The 18,460-nt window shown below is 46.3% G+C and overlaps 1 long non-coding RNA gene across 1 annotated transcript; it reads right to left on the reverse strand.

Moving 5' to 3' along the window:
* Positions 1-11,948: 11,948 nt before the first annotated feature.
* LOC135807116 (uncharacterized) lies at positions 11,949-13,114 on the reverse strand. Its single transcript, XR_010551471.1, has 2 exons — positions 12,627-13,114; positions 11,949-12,225 (listed from the first exon to the last, which is right to left on the reverse strand). It is a non-coding gene; the product is annotated as an uncharacterized LOC135807116 (long non-coding RNA).
* Positions 13,115-18,460: the final 5,346 nt, after the last annotated feature.

Below are 18,460 nucleotides of genomic sequence, written 5' to 3' on the forward strand. Positions count from 1 at the left end.
TTCTCTCTGTCTCTCCCTAAGGACCCTCTGTCTCTGGCTCTCTGAGTCTTTGTGTCTGTCTCTCCTTTTGTCATTCATTATGTGCGTCCCTCTAATTGTGTCTCGATCTTTCTGTGTCTGATTGTCTGTCTCTGTCTGTTTTCTCCTCAGTCTGTGCTTTGTCTCTGTCTCTTTCTCTCTGAGTCTGTGTCTCTGTCTGTCGCTCTTTATGCGCAGCATCCCTCCGTTTCTGTCTTTCTGTCTCTATCTCTCTACCAGCCGCTGTTCTACACATAATGAAATTGTGTGGCACCGCGCACGTGGCTATGCGTGGGACATTCACACGCACACACATCCGTACGCTCGATCATACAAGTACATGTAGTAGTGAAGAATTCACCTCAGACACATTATTAAAACGTATCTCTCTTTCTCTCTCTCTCTCTCTCTCTCTCTATGCCTGCCACTGTGCTGCATATACAGTTAGTGAAATTGAATGGCACAGAACACGTACATGACTGTATATTTACCCACACGTGGGGCATTCACGGATGCACCCACACACACCATGTATACGCCCGTCGCAAGAGAAGCACCAAATCTGCAAATGCACACCCACACACACACACACTTGTACGCTCGATCATGCAAGTACACACACTCATACGCTCGATCATACAAGTACGATGTAGATTATGTAGTAGTGAAGAATTCACATCAGAGACATTAAAACGTCTCTCTCTCTCTATGCCTGCCACTGTGCTGCATAATATTATACAGATAGCGAAATTGGTGTGGCACATAACATATACATACTCTTGCGTGGATCACGTGCGGGGCGCGGGGCAGGCTGTTCACCGAAGAGAACACACTTCGGCAACCGGTGATCTTCCCTCCGTGCCACGTGTCCAAGCCAGCGCAAACGTCATTCCCGTATGATGTGACCAATGTCCTCAGGCACTCCAAGGGTCTTTGCAAGGGCTGAGGACGTTGCGTGGGTCTCCCATTGCTGCCGTCGCGACACTCCAACGATAGCTCTGAGACATTGATGGTGGAAAAGGTTGAGGTGTCGTAGGTCCGGAGCCTTCGTTGTCCAGGTCTCCGCGCCGTACAGGAGGGTAGAGAGCACCACGGCAACATACACGCGACGACGACACTGCAAACTCAGTGACCTCCTCGGATACGGCTTGCTTCAATTGCAAGGAACTAAATACGGCAAGCAAATCGAGGGACATTAGGTGCAAACCTCGTTGTTCTAGTTGTCTAGACTGCACGGGGTCTTGAAAATACTGAGCCTCCACGTTGTATCTGTGTGGCATGTGGCATCCGTTGATCTCGTTTGAGTAGTAGTAGGCATGCACTGCATTATGTTTTGATGAAAGGTTCGATAGCTGATGAATGGGCGATTGGTTTGTGGATTGGTTTGGAGCAATGTTCAGATAGTCCAGGCATCAGGCAAATTTATAATGGCGGTCCAAGCTAGTTGAATATCCGGATCACTTTTTCTCATCTGGTCTACACTCCATCCGCTTGCATCCGTAAGCAATGCAAACGCATTGTCCCTTGCACAGGCATGTGACTCCTGCAGGCAATTTTGGGAAAGCGTAAAGTGGCAGGACGGATATTCCCATGAAGTTACAACATGATCTGAGTATAATCGTAGGACATCAAGTCTTGACACTACTTGTGACATGATCAATTCTGCTATGCTCTAATGCAGACTAGCAATAAGAGGCATTTGTCAGATACTAGTAACCATGAGGTACTGAGACGATTCTCTTTAGCAAACCACCCACTCCGCTATAAATGCTCAAATAATCTGTCATCTGCCTGCTCCAACTTGACTGTCCTCTTGACAAGTGAAAATCGCTGGCGTTGTCTGGGCCATAAACACCATTATTGGCATTAATCCAACGCCTCCCTTGCTCCTCATCTCTGCATCTCGTAACGATAGGTCTGGCACATCGAAATCTAAAACTAAAATACTTGGAGCTCTTATTTGTTCAAGCTATATTTTCAGAGCCAGGAAGTTGAAAATGGCAAGAAACCCAGCTTCTCTTCACCATTGGTATCACGAGCTATGATCATTATCATCGAGCAACGTTACTAGAGGAAAGTCGCTGGAGTGAACAGAAAGCTTTCCAAGCAGCAACGTTTCTTTCTCAGCAAGAACAAATAAAAATGAAAGGAGCAACACCAAGGATTTGTCTATCCCGGTATAGGTACCCGGGTGTGTGTAGCCTCTGGCATGGCAAGGTTCTGCCACAGATTTCCAGTACAACGGCCACGGACAAGTGTCCCACTGAGATGCGGTCGCTCGCCCGGACCGCTCCGACGCGGACACCTGCGAAGAGCAGCCTGTGACGTTTATTTTTTTATGACAGAAAACTGCAAAAAAAGTTGGGCTTGTCCCTTGGCTTTAGTCCTACCCTGGCCTAGGCCCTTAGGGCCTGGTCAGACTGCGGCAAAATCGAAATAATCCTAGGATTATAATCCGAATCTCCATAGTAACTTGCCGCCAGAGCGGCAAAAGCGAGAGTTGACGCTCCAAAAAAAAAGCAAGAACGGACCACGCTTTTCCGCTCCAAACAGGATTTGACGCTGATACGCCATTGACGCTTATAATCACTGATTTTTTCATCTCGATATCGAGGAGCTAATTGGCCACGGACAACAACAAAACTCATACGGATGGTTGCAAGGATTGCACTGAAGGTGTTGGCGATCCCCAAGGTGAAGGAATTTGACGTCGTTCGTGGAGATTACCACTTGACGCTCGAAATGAAGTTTCAATTTTCACTCTCCCCACATGTGTAGTGTGATCGCGATTCAAATTCTGGACGCTGTTCTGTTTTCGTCAGGCAACCAAAATTTGCCGCAGTCTGACCAGGCCCTTAGAAGCCAGAGCATAAAGCGGGATTCACAGAAGCTTTTTTGCGATGCGACACGCGATGCGACGCGATCTGCGATGGATGCGTGCGATGCGAACTCGCGAAAGACTCGTACCATTCACAGAAGAAGTCAGCGATGCGACAAAGTTTTGCTGATTAATCATTTAGGTACGTCACCATGATATTCGCGCGGTTTGACACAACTTGTAAAAATTTATAGGCAACTCTTGCACCTTTGTACAACTTTGCTGTAGAAAAGGTCAAAATCGTACACCAAATCGCTTGTCGCATCGCATCGCAAAAGTTGAGCCAAGCTCAACTAAAGCGGGATTCACAGAAGCTTTTTTGCGATGCGACACGCGATGCGACGCGATCTGCGATGGATGCGTGCGATGCGAACTCGCGAAATACCATTCACAGAAGAAGTCAGCGATGCGACAAAGTTTTGCTGATTTGAGTACGTCACCATGATATTCGCGCGGTTTGACACAACTTGTAAAAATTTCAAGGCAACTCTTGCACCTTTGTACAACTTTGCTGTAGAAAAGGTCAAAATCGTACACCAAATCGCTTGTCGCATCGCATCGCATCGCAAAAGTTGAGCCAAGCTCAACTTCTGCGATGGCCTGCGATGGCCCTGTTGCGGCAGTTGCGTGGGGTCCGCGATGGTTGCGATTTGGGGATTTCCCGGTTTCGCGGCTGTCGCATCGCGTGTCGCATCGCAAAAAAGCTTCTGTGAATCCCGCTTTAGGCTGTGTTTACATGAAGCGTTTCAACCCGGGTTGAGTTCGACCCGGGTCAGATTTCAACCCGCCATGTGCACAAAGTGAATGGCGCGTTTACATGACGCATTGCGCTTGACCCGGGTTGAAATTTCGCCCCGGGTTGATTTCAACCCTCCCCCCAAGGGGAGAGTTGAAATCAACCCGGGTCAAGAAATTCGTACAAACGTACTTCTGTGCGTATCTCGCGCCAGGTTTGAACGGCACTGCAGATGCAAATTTCGCGCGAACGGATTCACGTGACCATACAGGACTGGAGAAGTGGACTTTTGGCGGCATATCAGTATTTGACCCGGGTCAACTGTCTTCATGTAAACGCTCACCTCTTTTGTCTATCGTACAGACTTTCAACCCGGGCTGAACTCGACCCGGGTTGAAATTTCTCATGTAAACACAGCCTTATACTTCTGCGATGGCCTGCGATGGCCCAGAAACCGGGAAATCCCCAAATCGCGACCATCGCGGACCCCACGCAACTGCCGCAACAGCACGGCTGTCAAGAAGCGGCAACTTAGAAAGATGGCGTCGGTTCGAGATGGCATGGTAACCGCGCACGTGCCGTGGTCCGTGACTTGCTCATGTATGCACGCAAATGCAAGTCACAAACTCACAAAGATCGTCTTTGCATTTGGAGAAAATATCTTCGACTCTCTTTGGAGGTTGGCGAGGTTTGCCTAATCTTTACTTGATAGCGATGCCTGTATGTCCTCTCAATAATTAGAACAAAGAGAGCTGATGATCGCTTCATTGCTGAGCAGAAGTAACAATCAACTCTCCTCATGTCCTCAGTGTCAAAGGCAGACGACTGCAATTCCACAACGCTCATTTCACGATGATGGAAACAATAATCGTGTACTAGTACACACTTGGACTACATGTATTTGGTCATCCCTATTCTAGCCGCTAGTCCGTCCAGCAAGCAGATATTGACTATTACGATAAGTACAACTGCGTGAACGAGGGCTCACCCAGCAAATTCAAGACGTGACTCCAGTCAAGAATTGGGGTCTTTACTCGAGAACTTCACAAATACAGGTCAAGGCACCCCACAAAACTGATAGATGGCACGAACGAAAGACAAATAGGCTAGACAAAGTGTCCCAAGTGATTGAAAACAGCAGATCTACCAAATAAGACAGCTACATGTGCCTAAACAACGATTCCCATACAGTAGAGAGTAGTATCAGGCAGAATGAAAGCCTTGGAAGTGCACAAATGCAGCCACGACCGCCACAAAAATTGGACGACCGCCACAAAAAAATTCTCATTGCTCTACCTCCTTGAAGGGTGAAAGTTACCAGTTATCCTATAGCGATGTCAGTTTATGCCTGTTGGAACCCCCCACAGCCCGCACGAAATACCTTTCAAATAATTCCAGGATGCAATTGCAGCTCCAGACAAGAGGAAGAAGAACACCGTGAAAAATAACGGCAACGATGCCCAAACTCTCGGGAAACGGCTGAAGTCTTCCTGAAGATGTTAACATTGAATAGCCATCGATTACCAGCGTGGTTTGGTGACTTTAGAACTGTTTTGAGACTTAGAACGAAGCGATATCTCAAATTTGATGGAATTGTTACCTGTCAAATGCGTGGGCGAGCAGGCCAGCTGACTGGTTATGCATGAACATGCATGAGCATGCATTGATTTTTCATGGTTCACGTGCAGAAAACTAAGTTGCCGCGATCCAAGTGCAGCTAACAGCCGTGACAGGGCCATCGCAGGCCATCGCAGAAGTTGAGCTTGGCTCAACTTTTGCGATGCGATGCGATGCGAAAAGCGATTTGGCGTACGATTTTGACCTTTTCTACAGCAAAGTTGTACAAAGGTTCAAGAGTTGCCTATAAATTTGTACAAGTTGTATCAAACCGCGCGAATATCATTATTATTATTTTATTTATTTTACTAGGGTGTTTCCCACAGACCTATGGTCTTCTTAGGGCCTGGTCAGACTTAGGCCTCAGCGGCTAATGCTAGTTTTTTAGGGCAAAAATGCTTTTGGCAATGCTAGTTATTTTGGTTGCTAATGCTAGGTTGAGTGCTCCTTTGCAGCATTAAGGTGGCAGACTACCCAAAAATTCGCTGAAAAATCTAATTTGTAAATTCATATTGAGTGCTACGTCAGTTGAAAGAGCATGAATAGCTGCAAATTCTCTGAAAATTGTGTCCCTATCTGACCAGTCGTTCAAGAGTTATGGCCGAAAATGTGCCCTTGCAAGGAAAGATTTTTTTGTTGCATGCTGTCATTTGTTGGCAGCACTGTATTTGAATGTGAGCAGACCGTGCGCAACTTGTCGTATTATGGAAACACGCGAAAGTGTGCAGAATTTTGCCCCAAGTCCAAAAAAGTCCAAAAAATCACGTTAAAAAACCACGTATTGGGCTGCACGGCGGCGGGCGAAGCCCGCCGCCGTGCAGCAGGACTTTTGCCAGCACCCTCGTGATGTTGCAGATATGTGGCTTGATTATTGTAGTTGACGTTGATTTAGTGACTTTGGCAAGTTTGAGTCGTGTCAAGAAGTCAGGTAGGATTCAGTACTAGGCAGTAGTGAAACGTGAGTGGCAGTCTTTGCCGGTTTCTGAGGGCATCCTGGATTTGGTGTGCAGCGCTGTGGAAATGGCTTGCTGTGGAGGTCCCAGCACTGGATGTTGTATCAAAGGTACGACCTCGTAGCACACCCTAAACCTAAAAAATTAAAAAATTGACTTTGGTCTGTGGGAGTCCGCGAGAGAACGCCCACTCGTTCCGTTGTGACAGATTCCAGGGCCACGTTGAGGGGCCCTACCCCACCACCCATGGCTGCTTCTGGACTTGTTTTAGGTTTGGGTCCCGCGCACGGACAGAATGGGCACGAAAATGTGAAAAAATGTAAAAGCATTTGTTTGGCTCCTGGGTGGCTCGCACACCGTGGCATAGGCCTTGACGGATTATGCTAATATTTTCGTGAAATTATGCTTTTCGCATTGCTGAAAAAATTGCAGAATTATGCTATTTTTATGCTAAAAGTTAGCATATTATGCCGCATTATGCTCACATATGCTGCTAATGCATAATGGTTCTGTGCAAAATAACAGGGGATTTTTTTTGTAGAGGGCGTTGTACTGTAATAGCAAAAGTTCAACGGGGTCAACGCACCGTCCGACCTAGCTACGACCATCACTGATTGTAGTGGACTGGACATGTTACCAAGGGAGTCGTAAACCCACAACTTCCTAGTGCATCTACTTGTACTTGTACTTGTAGAACATGTACAACTGTATGGAATTTGATGCGAACAGGCGGATTATTCCAATTTTATGCGATTCGTATGCAATTTGCCTCGAATTATGCGATTATTCGATTTTGGTAGGAATTATGCGAAAAATTATGCTAGCATAATCCGTCAAGGCCTAATTCCACCTCACATGCTGGAATGAGCATTCTCATTCCGGAATCAAAAATGATAATGGCTGCCACGAGCCAAACAATGTAGCAACAGGTTCAAGTGCCTCAAATCATGCCCTCAGAAGTACCATGACTCTCTCAAGGAAACTAGAGTCGGGTAAAAGAAAAGACAGCCGCCGTTCCACAACGACATCATGGAATTGTTTTGTCAAGTGATTCCTAGTTGATTCTGGCGCGTTAGTTTGGTCAGGTGATTCTTGCCGATTCCCATTCCAGAATGGTTGTCATTTACATTCCGAAAATGCCCAACCAAACGCAACCGTAGTGTGATCGCGATTCAAATTCTGGACGCTGTTCTTTTTTCGTCAGGCAACCAAGATTTGCCGCAGTCTGACCAGGCCCTTACGGGAGCCCCTAGAAAGGTTAAGCATGAACGAACAAATGGGCGATAATCTGTACAAGAGCGAACAGTGGAAGGCAGCATATTCCACCGATCAGAACCTATGTAGCCAAGACGAGAAAAACCAGCTTTAGTGTGGGCAGAAGGCAAGGCCAGAGAAAAAGAGATTTGGGACCTAGTGACGGCAGTAGTATGTGGTGACGTACCCAAATCAGCAAGAATTTGTCGCATCGCTGACTTCTTCTGTGAATGGTATTTCGCGAGTTCGCATCGCACGCATCCATCGCAGATCGCGTCGCATCGCAAAAAAGCTTCTGTGAATCCCGCTTTAAAAGCATAGGATGTTATAAATTTTTCAATTCTCCTATTAAATCGGAGAATTGAAAAATTTATTTTTTAAAATTTTTACAGTTTCCTCTGAGACAAAAATGCGATAATACTCATAAAAAGGACACACTTCAGGCTCATTACAAACATCTTGAAAGTTTTTGTCTTCACAAGTATACTTTCAAGCCTTCTCATCAGGTGAAATACAGGCAAGGGAAAAGGAACAGGAACAGTGGATTAAATACAGTAAGAAGGTGGTAAAACAGCGCAAAAAGAAAGAAAGAAAGAAAGAAGATAGCTAAAGTAAACAGCGAAAATTGCAATAATGACACAAAGGTGCTCTCCTATTTTATTGGTACTAATTATTGCATGCAGGGGCATGCCGGGCAGCGGGGAAATGGGTCAAATATGGTTATGAAGTGTGTACGTACGAACTACTGCTAGGGGCAGTCCGTGCGCCAAGGCCCTTGAGAGACCGATTTTCATTTTCTCGCGGGAATCGTAGCCTCCAAGGCGCCGCACCTGCGGGCTTGTTTTCTGTTGATTTCGCCTATCTCCGAATGGTGAATATTTCAATGAAATTTGCTGCTTAGAGCCCTTCTAGTCTCGTCAGGAGACCTTTCCTACACTAAAGAGATGGCTCGGAGTGATGTAGACACCTATGGCCGTACCCTGGAAAATTATTTCGGAGCTTGCAGTTCGTGAGCAGCCACCAAGGACGAATGTCTCACTTTGGTAATGGCTGAAACGAGAAATATGGTCACCAATTTCACACCAGGTAAGGCATTTACCCATCGCGGACACTAAAGCCGCTTTGTGGGGTGATAGAACAAAGCTTTATCTTTCGAATGCACAAGAAATTAGAGTGATACCTATGTGCCCCACAATTGCACCCGAAATAAACCACGCACAGGCAATATTGTGATTTTATGAGAAGAGACAATTGAGCATGCTCTAATTCGTCATGAACTGTTGTGTTACTTTTCAAACACCACTCCGAGTGAGCATCTACCAATCCTTTATCAATTTTACAGGGACATTTGAGCTTAGGGGATAGAGGTGGGATATTTCACCAGCTGAAATACTAGTTTTTTTCTGAATTTGTTGACTACTAGGTTGCATAGTGTAAATATGTCAGTATAATGTGCATGATTGTGGTGAAATTGTGAGCATCTAATTATTATAGGCACCACAGCACTGGTGCATACCCATTAATAGCTCCCCTAGATCCTGCTCTCTGACTTTTTTCTTGCATTGCACGACTATCAAATTCAAGAGTCGTCGAATGAAATGAAGGAGCAAATTTGTTGCAGCCAATTAACTGCATCAGTTCTGTTTTCCTTTGCTGTTCTTCTTTCAGTGTGGTGACTTCTGATCCATGAGGCAATGGCATGAAGTCAATAGTTTGCAGTATGTGCAATATGCGGCAGTCTCTCTGTCAATGGACCTGTGACAGCTGAAGCCCAGATGTTGCAGTTTGATGTCTATGGCCAGCAGCAATCTAATGTTGTTGCACCTTTCCTTCCACACACAGCAATGCTGAATATGTCATGGACAGACATCGCTAAATGCCTATTTGAAGAAGCATCACAATTCTTGTCTGCCAATAAACAACAGACTAGCCAACTATAATTACAGTTTGGAGGTCGGAGACGCGAGCCCGTGAACATATTGCGCCAACTGCAATGAAGAAGGCCTTAGTAATCTGGATTTATTACCATTCTCGTGTGGATAATTATGGCGTTGTGATCCAAGCCATATGGACTATAAAATGCCTTAGACGTGAGATAGTGAAAGTACTGTGATTGACCCCGACGACAGCAAGCCAACAGTGGATATGAACCACGCCACCAGCATCATTCTGCACACCAGGAGAATCCAATACATATAGCTGCCAACTCTGATGGTATAGACCCGATAACTTGTTTTGTTACTCTAAGATTGGTATACTATTATACATGTACTAGTGCAATCTCTATCCGTATGCGTAATGCACTGTATTTGTTTCCGGTGACTGGAGGTAGTTTATCATAGCACTGTTTTATGCCCTGGTTTTGTTGAAGATAAGCATTATCCAGTTAACTTGTTAGGTACCGTATCAGTCAGCTCTTTCAGCATTTGGCGTTGTGTCAGGGTGGTTGGCGGTGTCGCGGGTCATTCCGCAGTCCGCAAAGTTGACGTTCTCGGCAACGGAGCGACTCAGTAGGCAATTGATCACCGATAAATATGCTGTCATTGGTATCACGGTGCACCACAATGGCATATGGTGTGAATATCATTATGTTATTCTGCAGCGAGTCCTTGTCGTGTAGCTTGCGAGAATTATTGCATACGGTCATTACGTGCATAATGCATAGTACTGTCTGTACACTCAAGTTTCAAGTCCAGTCCATTTTTTGGAAATATGGGCTGGACACTAACGAGGGCCTGGTGACGTGTTCATAGGGCTGAGTTATGCCAAATGGTGCCATTGGCTGGGAGTGAGAGCCTTGCCCCACGCCTGCACCCTAAAAAATGTTTCGAAAATACTCAAATTCGACGACTGCTGAGAATCTAGGAAGATGCCGGACCACAGCGAAACAAGTCATCTGGCTGAAAAACGGAATACACCATTGCATTGCCACGGCTAAGCGCAATTTTTAGGCTCACCACACAGGTAGCGAAATGCCAAAACTAACGAGCCATAGACACAAACCCATTTTCCAAAATTGCCCACCATTGAGAATGCGACTCAAAAAGTACCCGCAAACTGCCCAGTGCGGAAAATGAAAAGTCAACTTTTAGACGACTTTTTTGAATCTGGCGCATGGACTGGGGGTACAGTCCGTGCGCCAGTTCAGAAAAAGTCGTCTTAAAGGGGAACTCCGGTCCAAAATCACCCTCATTTTTTATTGCGGAATCCATTAGAGTATGTCGTAAGTGGTAGAATGGCGAAAACCGGAAGCTTCTACGACAAGGATAACATACCTAAATTACCAATTGCAATTTTCCATATTTGGCACGAGGGGGCCCCCTCCCACCCTGTGACGTAAAACGTTCTCAGCCCGGTCCACTCAGATGAAATTTTCAAATAATTGAAGCAAGAATGAAAAGTCCTTGGCCATTGTTGAAGTGCTTGTTGTTCTGTGCCATGCCCGATTTATTGTCACGACTCGCTGCTGCGTCTCTGGATGCAACAATGTCACGAAGAAAGAGGCGCCTGCGGGCTGTCGTAGCATGGCTTTCCTCTGGCTGACGCGAACCTGACGACAGCTTGGCTATGGAGAGTATGTTGGAAGGATTTTTCTCCGACGAAAAATAATCGTGTCTGCACTGAGCATTTCACTGAGATGTGCTATGAAAGAAATTTCCAACAAGAGTTTGCACAAAGCATTGGTGGCTATAAGCAGAAGCAGCAGCGACGCTTGAAGCCAGGGTCTCTGCCATCCTGAACTTGGCGGTGCATGTCATACTAATAGTTAGTAGCTCCTCTACCTCTGCTGCCAGCAAAAGCAGACCATCTTCGATTTACTTCCAGGAACGTGAGCACGATGAGGTAAGTGAACGGCATGATTTTGTGCCGTCCAGAACGTAGCTCTAAACGACTACAGAGTACAGTCCTACTCAAAGTCCTCTACTCAAAATCCTAGTCAGTGAAGTCGAGAATTGATGTAATGTACATGGAACGTTATCATGTGTGTTATTTCGGTTCTCTTTATCTGTAAGTTTCCATTGCGTTACTTTCCGGTTGCAGCTACACTGCCACAAATACAGGGTACAGTATGATTTGTAGTCTGGAAATTTTCCATGCTGTCATACTGAAGTGGGCACCAAAACGTGTCCACTTTTCGTACAATGGCATGAGAGCACGGGTACAGTCGGCATGTCTGTCCCACAATGCCAATATAGGGAGAGCGCACGCCAAAACCAAGGAGGGTGTGCTCAGGTACAGGCTGGAATACACCAAGAGCACAAAGTGGCCAAGAAGCTGCACGACAATGTCCTGCAACTTCTTGAAGGACCTGTTGAACGATGTGCATACAACCATTCTCGGCATTCGCAACGGCACACGGCACCGGCACAACCCCATGCTCCCGAACACAGTACAGTCTTGTGCCATTGTATCTGTCAACTTTACCAGATTGTTCCTGCAGCTGCATTGGTGCAAAGCATGCGCCCACCCGAAAACACAAATATTGCCCGAGTCAAGAATAGTTATAAATCGTGTCTGTCAACTGTTTTCTACATTCTGCATGCACATGTACCAATGATTATGTGAACGTCAACCAGGCCAAGAAGCATTATCATCATCATCATGTCCAACTGCTTCCTCAAAGCCCCAGTGCGCATCTGCATTGGCTTCTGGTACAGCTGCTTTATCACGCTTATACCACGCAAGACGGTATCACACGCCGCTGCTTGCGTCCAAAGTATCCATGGGTGAACCATGTGTATTGTCTATACGCCACATGTCTCCAAATCCTGCACAAAACAGTTGGAGAGATGTAGATACACATACCACGAGTGTCTTCATGATTGTGTAAAAGTAAATAGTTTCAGTGTAAATAGTTTCGGATTCGAATTAATATTTCTACGGGCTACTATACTAAAGACACTTTGGCCTTTTTTCAAATTTACATCACTTTTACACACAGTTGAAACACTTTCAGTGCTAGGAATAGTATGAATGAAAGACATCGTGTACCAGTATAATTATATTGGCATGGGTGCAATAGAACTTCATGATTGTGTGATGGAAGTTGGTGAAATTGAATACTGTACACAAAATCATTGCACAACACTTCCCATCTACTAGTATTTTGTACCGGTACATGAAACATGGAAAGAAAGGAAATAATGAAACCGATTCAGTGAATCCTCACCTGTTTGACCACGGTCCACACCTTGCCCGAAATTCTTCGAAGGAAAGCAATGCCACCTCGAGCACTGATTTTTGCAGGCAAACAACAGCAAACTCTGAGTGCTGCATGATGCACTGCAGCCCTTCCTGCTCGCCGCGTTTACTGAAAGCTGCAGGAACCTCCCAGCAACAAGTCGACTCGACCTCGCTCCACATCATGCTGCATTGTCCGCAACGGCATGAAGCAGTGCTTCTCACGCGAGCACTTGCAACCAAAGCGTTCTCTTCACGTTCATCTGTTTTGTAGTCTCAGAAACAGAAAGTACCAACGCATATGGCCGATTGGTTTGCAGGCCTGCCTGCGAATCATGAGGTCCCGAGTTCGAGACCCGCGCTGGTAGCAGGGAGCGTGTGAAGACTTTTTACGTGAGTAAAGACTCTTTATGCGTGGTGAACTGCGCCGACACCCACGGTCAACTGGGTACTCACAGCTCGGAGTGAGGGTAACAAGGATGCAGTTTACAGGGTTATGGCCCGTTACACGCCCGATTGGTTGAGAGACTCACCTACTCTCCCCTGACTCACTTGTGAGGTCTGCATTCGCCACTCAGGTGTGCAAGGCATAGGCATAGTGGTGGCCTGCGGAAGCGAAGGCTAGTTTGTGTGTTTCTGAACATTCAATCAAGCGATGCCAACGCGAATCCCGCGAATTATTATTATTATTAGTCTCAGAAATATTACTTGTAGACAGTTTCGCAGACGCTGATGCGCGCTTCGGCTCGAACCTAAAAGGCCTCGGTGTTGTTGAATCCGAAGTGGCGTCCACCTCCATACCTCCCGTGGTCTCCTCTTCCTCCAACATGATGATCGAATGAATACGAAAAAACAGTGAATACCTTTTTCAAAATTTCTGCAGGTCTACCATTTGAATAAAAAAATTTGGAGGTCACTGAGAACGTTTTACGTCACAGCTGGGCGGGGGCCCCCTCGTGCCAAATATGGAAAATCGCAATTGGTAATTTAGGTATGTTATCCTTGTCGTAGAAGCTTCTGGTTTTCGCCATTCTACCACTTACGACATACTCTAATGGATTCCGCAATAAAAAATGGGGGTGATTTTGGACCGGAGTTCCCCTTTAAAGGGGAAGTTCACCCTAAAATCAAAATTTCACAGTTTGTAGATTTCGAGGCGCTGAGTTCGGTGGTGAAGGTCCCATCGCCGTGCGATACGCCGTTCTGGAGATATTTGAATTTGAAATTTACCATGACGTCATGCAAAATGACGTCATGCGGCCGGCGCACACCCCCTCCACACCCTGTGACGTCAAAGAGATAGAGGTTCCCGGTCTGCTTGCTTTTCAGTGAGCGAGAAAGAGTGGCGTTTGTGGAGTTTCTTTCTTGCGACCTGAACAGTTTCAACCACGATGACGGTTTGCTGTGCTGTCGGCTGCTCTAACCAGTCTGGCAAGCCCCCTGGGACCACGGTGCATCGTATTCCGTGGGATAAAGCTCTCCGAGCGGAATGGGTTGCAACGATTCACCGCGAGAATTTGCCAAATAAGTTTGAGGAGAGCTGTGCAATTTGTTCGGCACATTTTGAGGAGATGCCTTCCAGAGGAACTTGCACGGAGAGATGGGCAAAACGTGCCGCCGAAAGCTGAAAGCAGACGCTGTGCCATCGATTTTCCCGGACAGGCGTCCCCCAGCGAAGCGAAGGATGTCGCAGTATCAGGAGAGGCAGGAGAGAGAAGAGGTGAGTGAATGGTTCTGGTGATTTCGTGCTTTGAGAGCGTGTTGAAATTTTGTCTGTACATCGCGAGTTGGAGAGGGCAGTTTCACCCACTGTGTTGAGTACATCGTATACTTGTAGAGAAAATTATTTACAGATACCGGTACAAAGCTGTTTGCAGTGTGTTGATTGCAAGGTACTGAATGAAGACAGAAGATCGTGCGATATATTTTTGTTTTATTTCAATTCAAGTTTTACATGTCGTGAAAAGGCATACAGTGGTCACTAGCTCTGTCCTCTGCTTGGTAAGTTTCAATTCCAAGAAAGTCTTTATTGTGTTGCATTGTCACTGTTATCTGCGTGTATTTTGCGAGTATGATCCTAGCTCAAGCCTATTCTGAGCCATATGCCGCAGCTTTTCGGTCTCCAGTTGCATGCGCATTGAGTCCAGACGATGGCATGATATCTGCTGATGCGTGCACACAGACCCCCGTCAGCACACGGGAAATTTAGAGGTGATGTTATGGTACCCACTGTGTAGATCAAATCCACACGTACATATGCTTGCAACACTGGCAGTACATTTTCATGACTATTCTTTTGCTATAAACACACACACGTGCGGGCGTGCGCGCGCACACACACACACACACACACACACACACACCTTTGACGCCAATCGCCGGAGGCAATGATGGCAATGCTACGGCAGAAGCCATAGCAACTTGTGCTGGAATTGCACCATTCAACAGCTTGCAAGGCTGAAGAATTGACCGTCACAATTCAGCCTGGTCTACACCATACAGCTACACACACACACACACACACACACACACACACACACACACACACACACACACACACACACACACACACACACACACACACACACACACACACACACACACACACACACACACACACACACGTGCAAGCACCTGGCTGACTACAAATAGTGACAGCTTATGATTGCTTTGCCGTTTGTCCATTATGCAGGTGTTCCACCGGACTCCTTGGCCAAGTTTTCCGAACATCAGCCATATGTATTGTCGGTATGCTGCGTAACGGTGCGAGCTGCTTTGGGGAACAAGGGAGTAGATCTTCCTGCTGTTAGTCTCACATGTCAACGTACATTTCAGTGCAACAGCAGCACACTACAACAACAAATTTTTGAAGAAGTATACAAGCCAATATCCTGGTTATATTTTTGCACCATGGAACAGTATTTTTAAAATTTTGATGAGAAAATACAGTTCTCCGATGCAAAATCGACGACAATATTACACTATTAGCACGTACCGGTTTCCAAACTCAGATGGCTTCGATCCGGCCTGCTGATGGATCTTGCCCAAATAGCCACGCAGTACAATGTACAGTGCGTGCTGGTTGCTGCAGCCTTCCTCGAACTGTGAGGTGCAAGTAATGCAGCCAGACTCAGTAACCAATCCGCGGCTGCCGATTCCGGAACATCTTTGCAGCAAATGCAGTCGTTCCGCAATAATTGAACGACGCATTTGCCACATTCATAGCAGGACGTATTGCCAACGCGATCGGCAGGTGGCCAGCAGTCCTCTAAGCAAGCAGCAGGGTCAGTGTCGGCAGCAGCCGCTGCAGTTTCGTCAGCATTTACACCAACTTGCTCCGCACTCGCCATCTGCATGATCTCATCCTCGGTATACTCCGCTTCCTTCGCTGGCGTCCAACTCGCTCTCCTCGGAGTCACTGTCATCTCCTGACAAGGAGGTAGACCTACCCTGAATCGTCTCCGCTCTGAGCCTCATACTGCTTGACTTTCCGCATTGGACATTCACGACTTCACTTTCCAAGTTTAGGGTTCACGGCTTGCCACTAAAAGCACCCGTCACGTGCGCCTCCATTTTGGATTATGGACGCGCGTTACAGGCCGCGACAGCGCCTATCGAAGTAAAAAAATATCGACTCGAAGTCTAGCCGGAGAGCGTACTTTTTGAATTTTTCCTTGGCTTCAGTGGCTTCACTTCACTCGGGCTTTGCATTTTTCTGACTGACCTGGACTTGATGATGGCGGGGGTGGCGGTCTTGGCGAAAGATCCAGCTCCATCTGAGACACTCTGTCGTCTTTTCTTATCTGCTGAGGTTCTGGCAAAGCGCAGCTGCATCGAACCTGACTAGATGTAGCTGCACGCATCCTTTGTTTGCCCTGCAAATCTCGATCTGTTGCTCTTCTTGCTGTTTGGCCGCTGATGCCATGGAAGAAATGTAAGTAAAGAGGCCGAAACTGAGCTAGGGCACGTCAAGATATCTAGGGTATACAAAGAAAAAGAAATGTCATGGTCGTTTCAGCAGCTCACGACAGCCAACACGCTCCATCGTCGGGATTGGAAGTATCCAGCACGGCTGTTCCGAGCGCTGCTGCTCTTGTTATTCTTCTTCTTCAGAAATTCTCCACACCTTGTCGGCCAAAGTACGCGCGCGCGTGCACGGAAAATAGATGCGCTGAGCCGTTTCTTGTTCGATTTTGACAAATAATGGCTTGTTGTTTTGCTCTCGACCTTGGCTATCCTTCTACCGTTCAGTATTTTACGGAAACGCAACGGCTCCCCTGTTTTTTTAGCCGAACTTTGGCCAAAGTTACTGGAAAACCCGGCACTCGTTTGAAAAAATACGAACGGTGGAAGTCTTGGAACGTCTTTCGTGCGTGTGGATTCAAAAATTCAGGCAGTTTGAGCCAACCGTAATGAATCCCGTAGAGTTGAAAGTGAGTGATATTGATGGGAAAATGCGATTTGAGCACTGACCGATTGTGTGGGACAGTATATGCACGCGCCTGTCACGTGCATGATGTAGCTGGCGACGCTAGCATGCCAATCCGTGAACCCTAAAGTTCTCCGTCCAACTCCAAGTAAAAGTTCCGAGCTCCAGGAGCTCCTCTATCTCTTTGACGTCACAGATTCGTAACGCCATGGCGGCGCCAAAAACCGGGGATCAAAGTGATATTTCAGTTGCGTATATCTCCGGTTATACTTATAGTCACCGGATGGAGACGAGACATACACCAATCGACTCAGCTGATTTTTCCCAATAACATATCTGATTTTGATTTTAGGGTGAACTTCCCCTTTAAAGTTGCACTTTTATTTTCCAGATTTGTCAGATTTTGCAGTTTTCTCAAGATATCGCGAGATGAATACTCAATGGCGTCTCCTTCGTCGTCCTTTGGTTTACGTCCTCCGTGAGTTCTTTGTCTCAGATCGTTGTCGAAATCCAACCTAATAGTTGTTCTCTGCCCTCAGTTTTGTCCGTGGCGATAACAAATAACGAGAAGTTGAGTTCTCGCTCGTCGTTTGCGTTTTCGTTATGTCGCTGATATTTTGGTTGAACATGCTATAATTTCGTGCCGTTGGTTTGTACAAGGGTTTCGCTATTTCCGGCTTATTTATTTAGAAAGAGATATTAGCCAACAGTCCATCCTCCAATTTTGGCTTGTGCAAAATATCCGACAGCGGTGATACCAACCGTTTTGTCAACACTGTATTTTTGACACATTTTGACACACACATGTCTTCAATTGGTGAACTTAGGAACGACCGACAGAATCGTTCAAGGGGTCCTAGTATTCTACGATGTACCAGCCAGACCATTGTATCCGTAGACCACGAATTTATAAACAACACGAACCTCAACAGGTTGCTGGAGCTCCAAACACAAACCCTCGCAGATCAATGCATGTGCCTATACTTGTATGTACAACAGCAACAATATCAAGCCAAATACAGTACTGAGGTGGGAAAGAAATATAAATAATTCATGCACGGAGGATGACACTACAAACACAGCACCTGAGCCAATGCAGAATTGAAGTGAAAAAATGGCATCTGCGGATGGCCTGGATACGGTGCTACTATTTAGAGAACAACCGCCACAAGCTATGACACATAAAGTCTCGTACCTTCATTCACGGCGGACGCATGGAGCAAAGAATACGTTTACCATACACCCGTACATACATCACGTTTTCATGCGCTTTTTTCAACAGACCCACACACGTCTGCATGTACATGTAAACGCAGAGACATGTACACGTACGTACGTGCACGAACATACACACCCATAAACATGCACACACATACACACACGCGCACATCCGC

This window comes from Sycon ciliatum, chromosome 1, assembly GCF_964019385.1.
Source record: "Sycon ciliatum chromosome 1, ocSycCili1.1, whole genome shotgun sequence".
NCBI classification, from domain to species: Eukaryota; Metazoa; Porifera; class Calcarea; order Leucosolenida; family Sycettidae; genus Sycon; species Sycon ciliatum.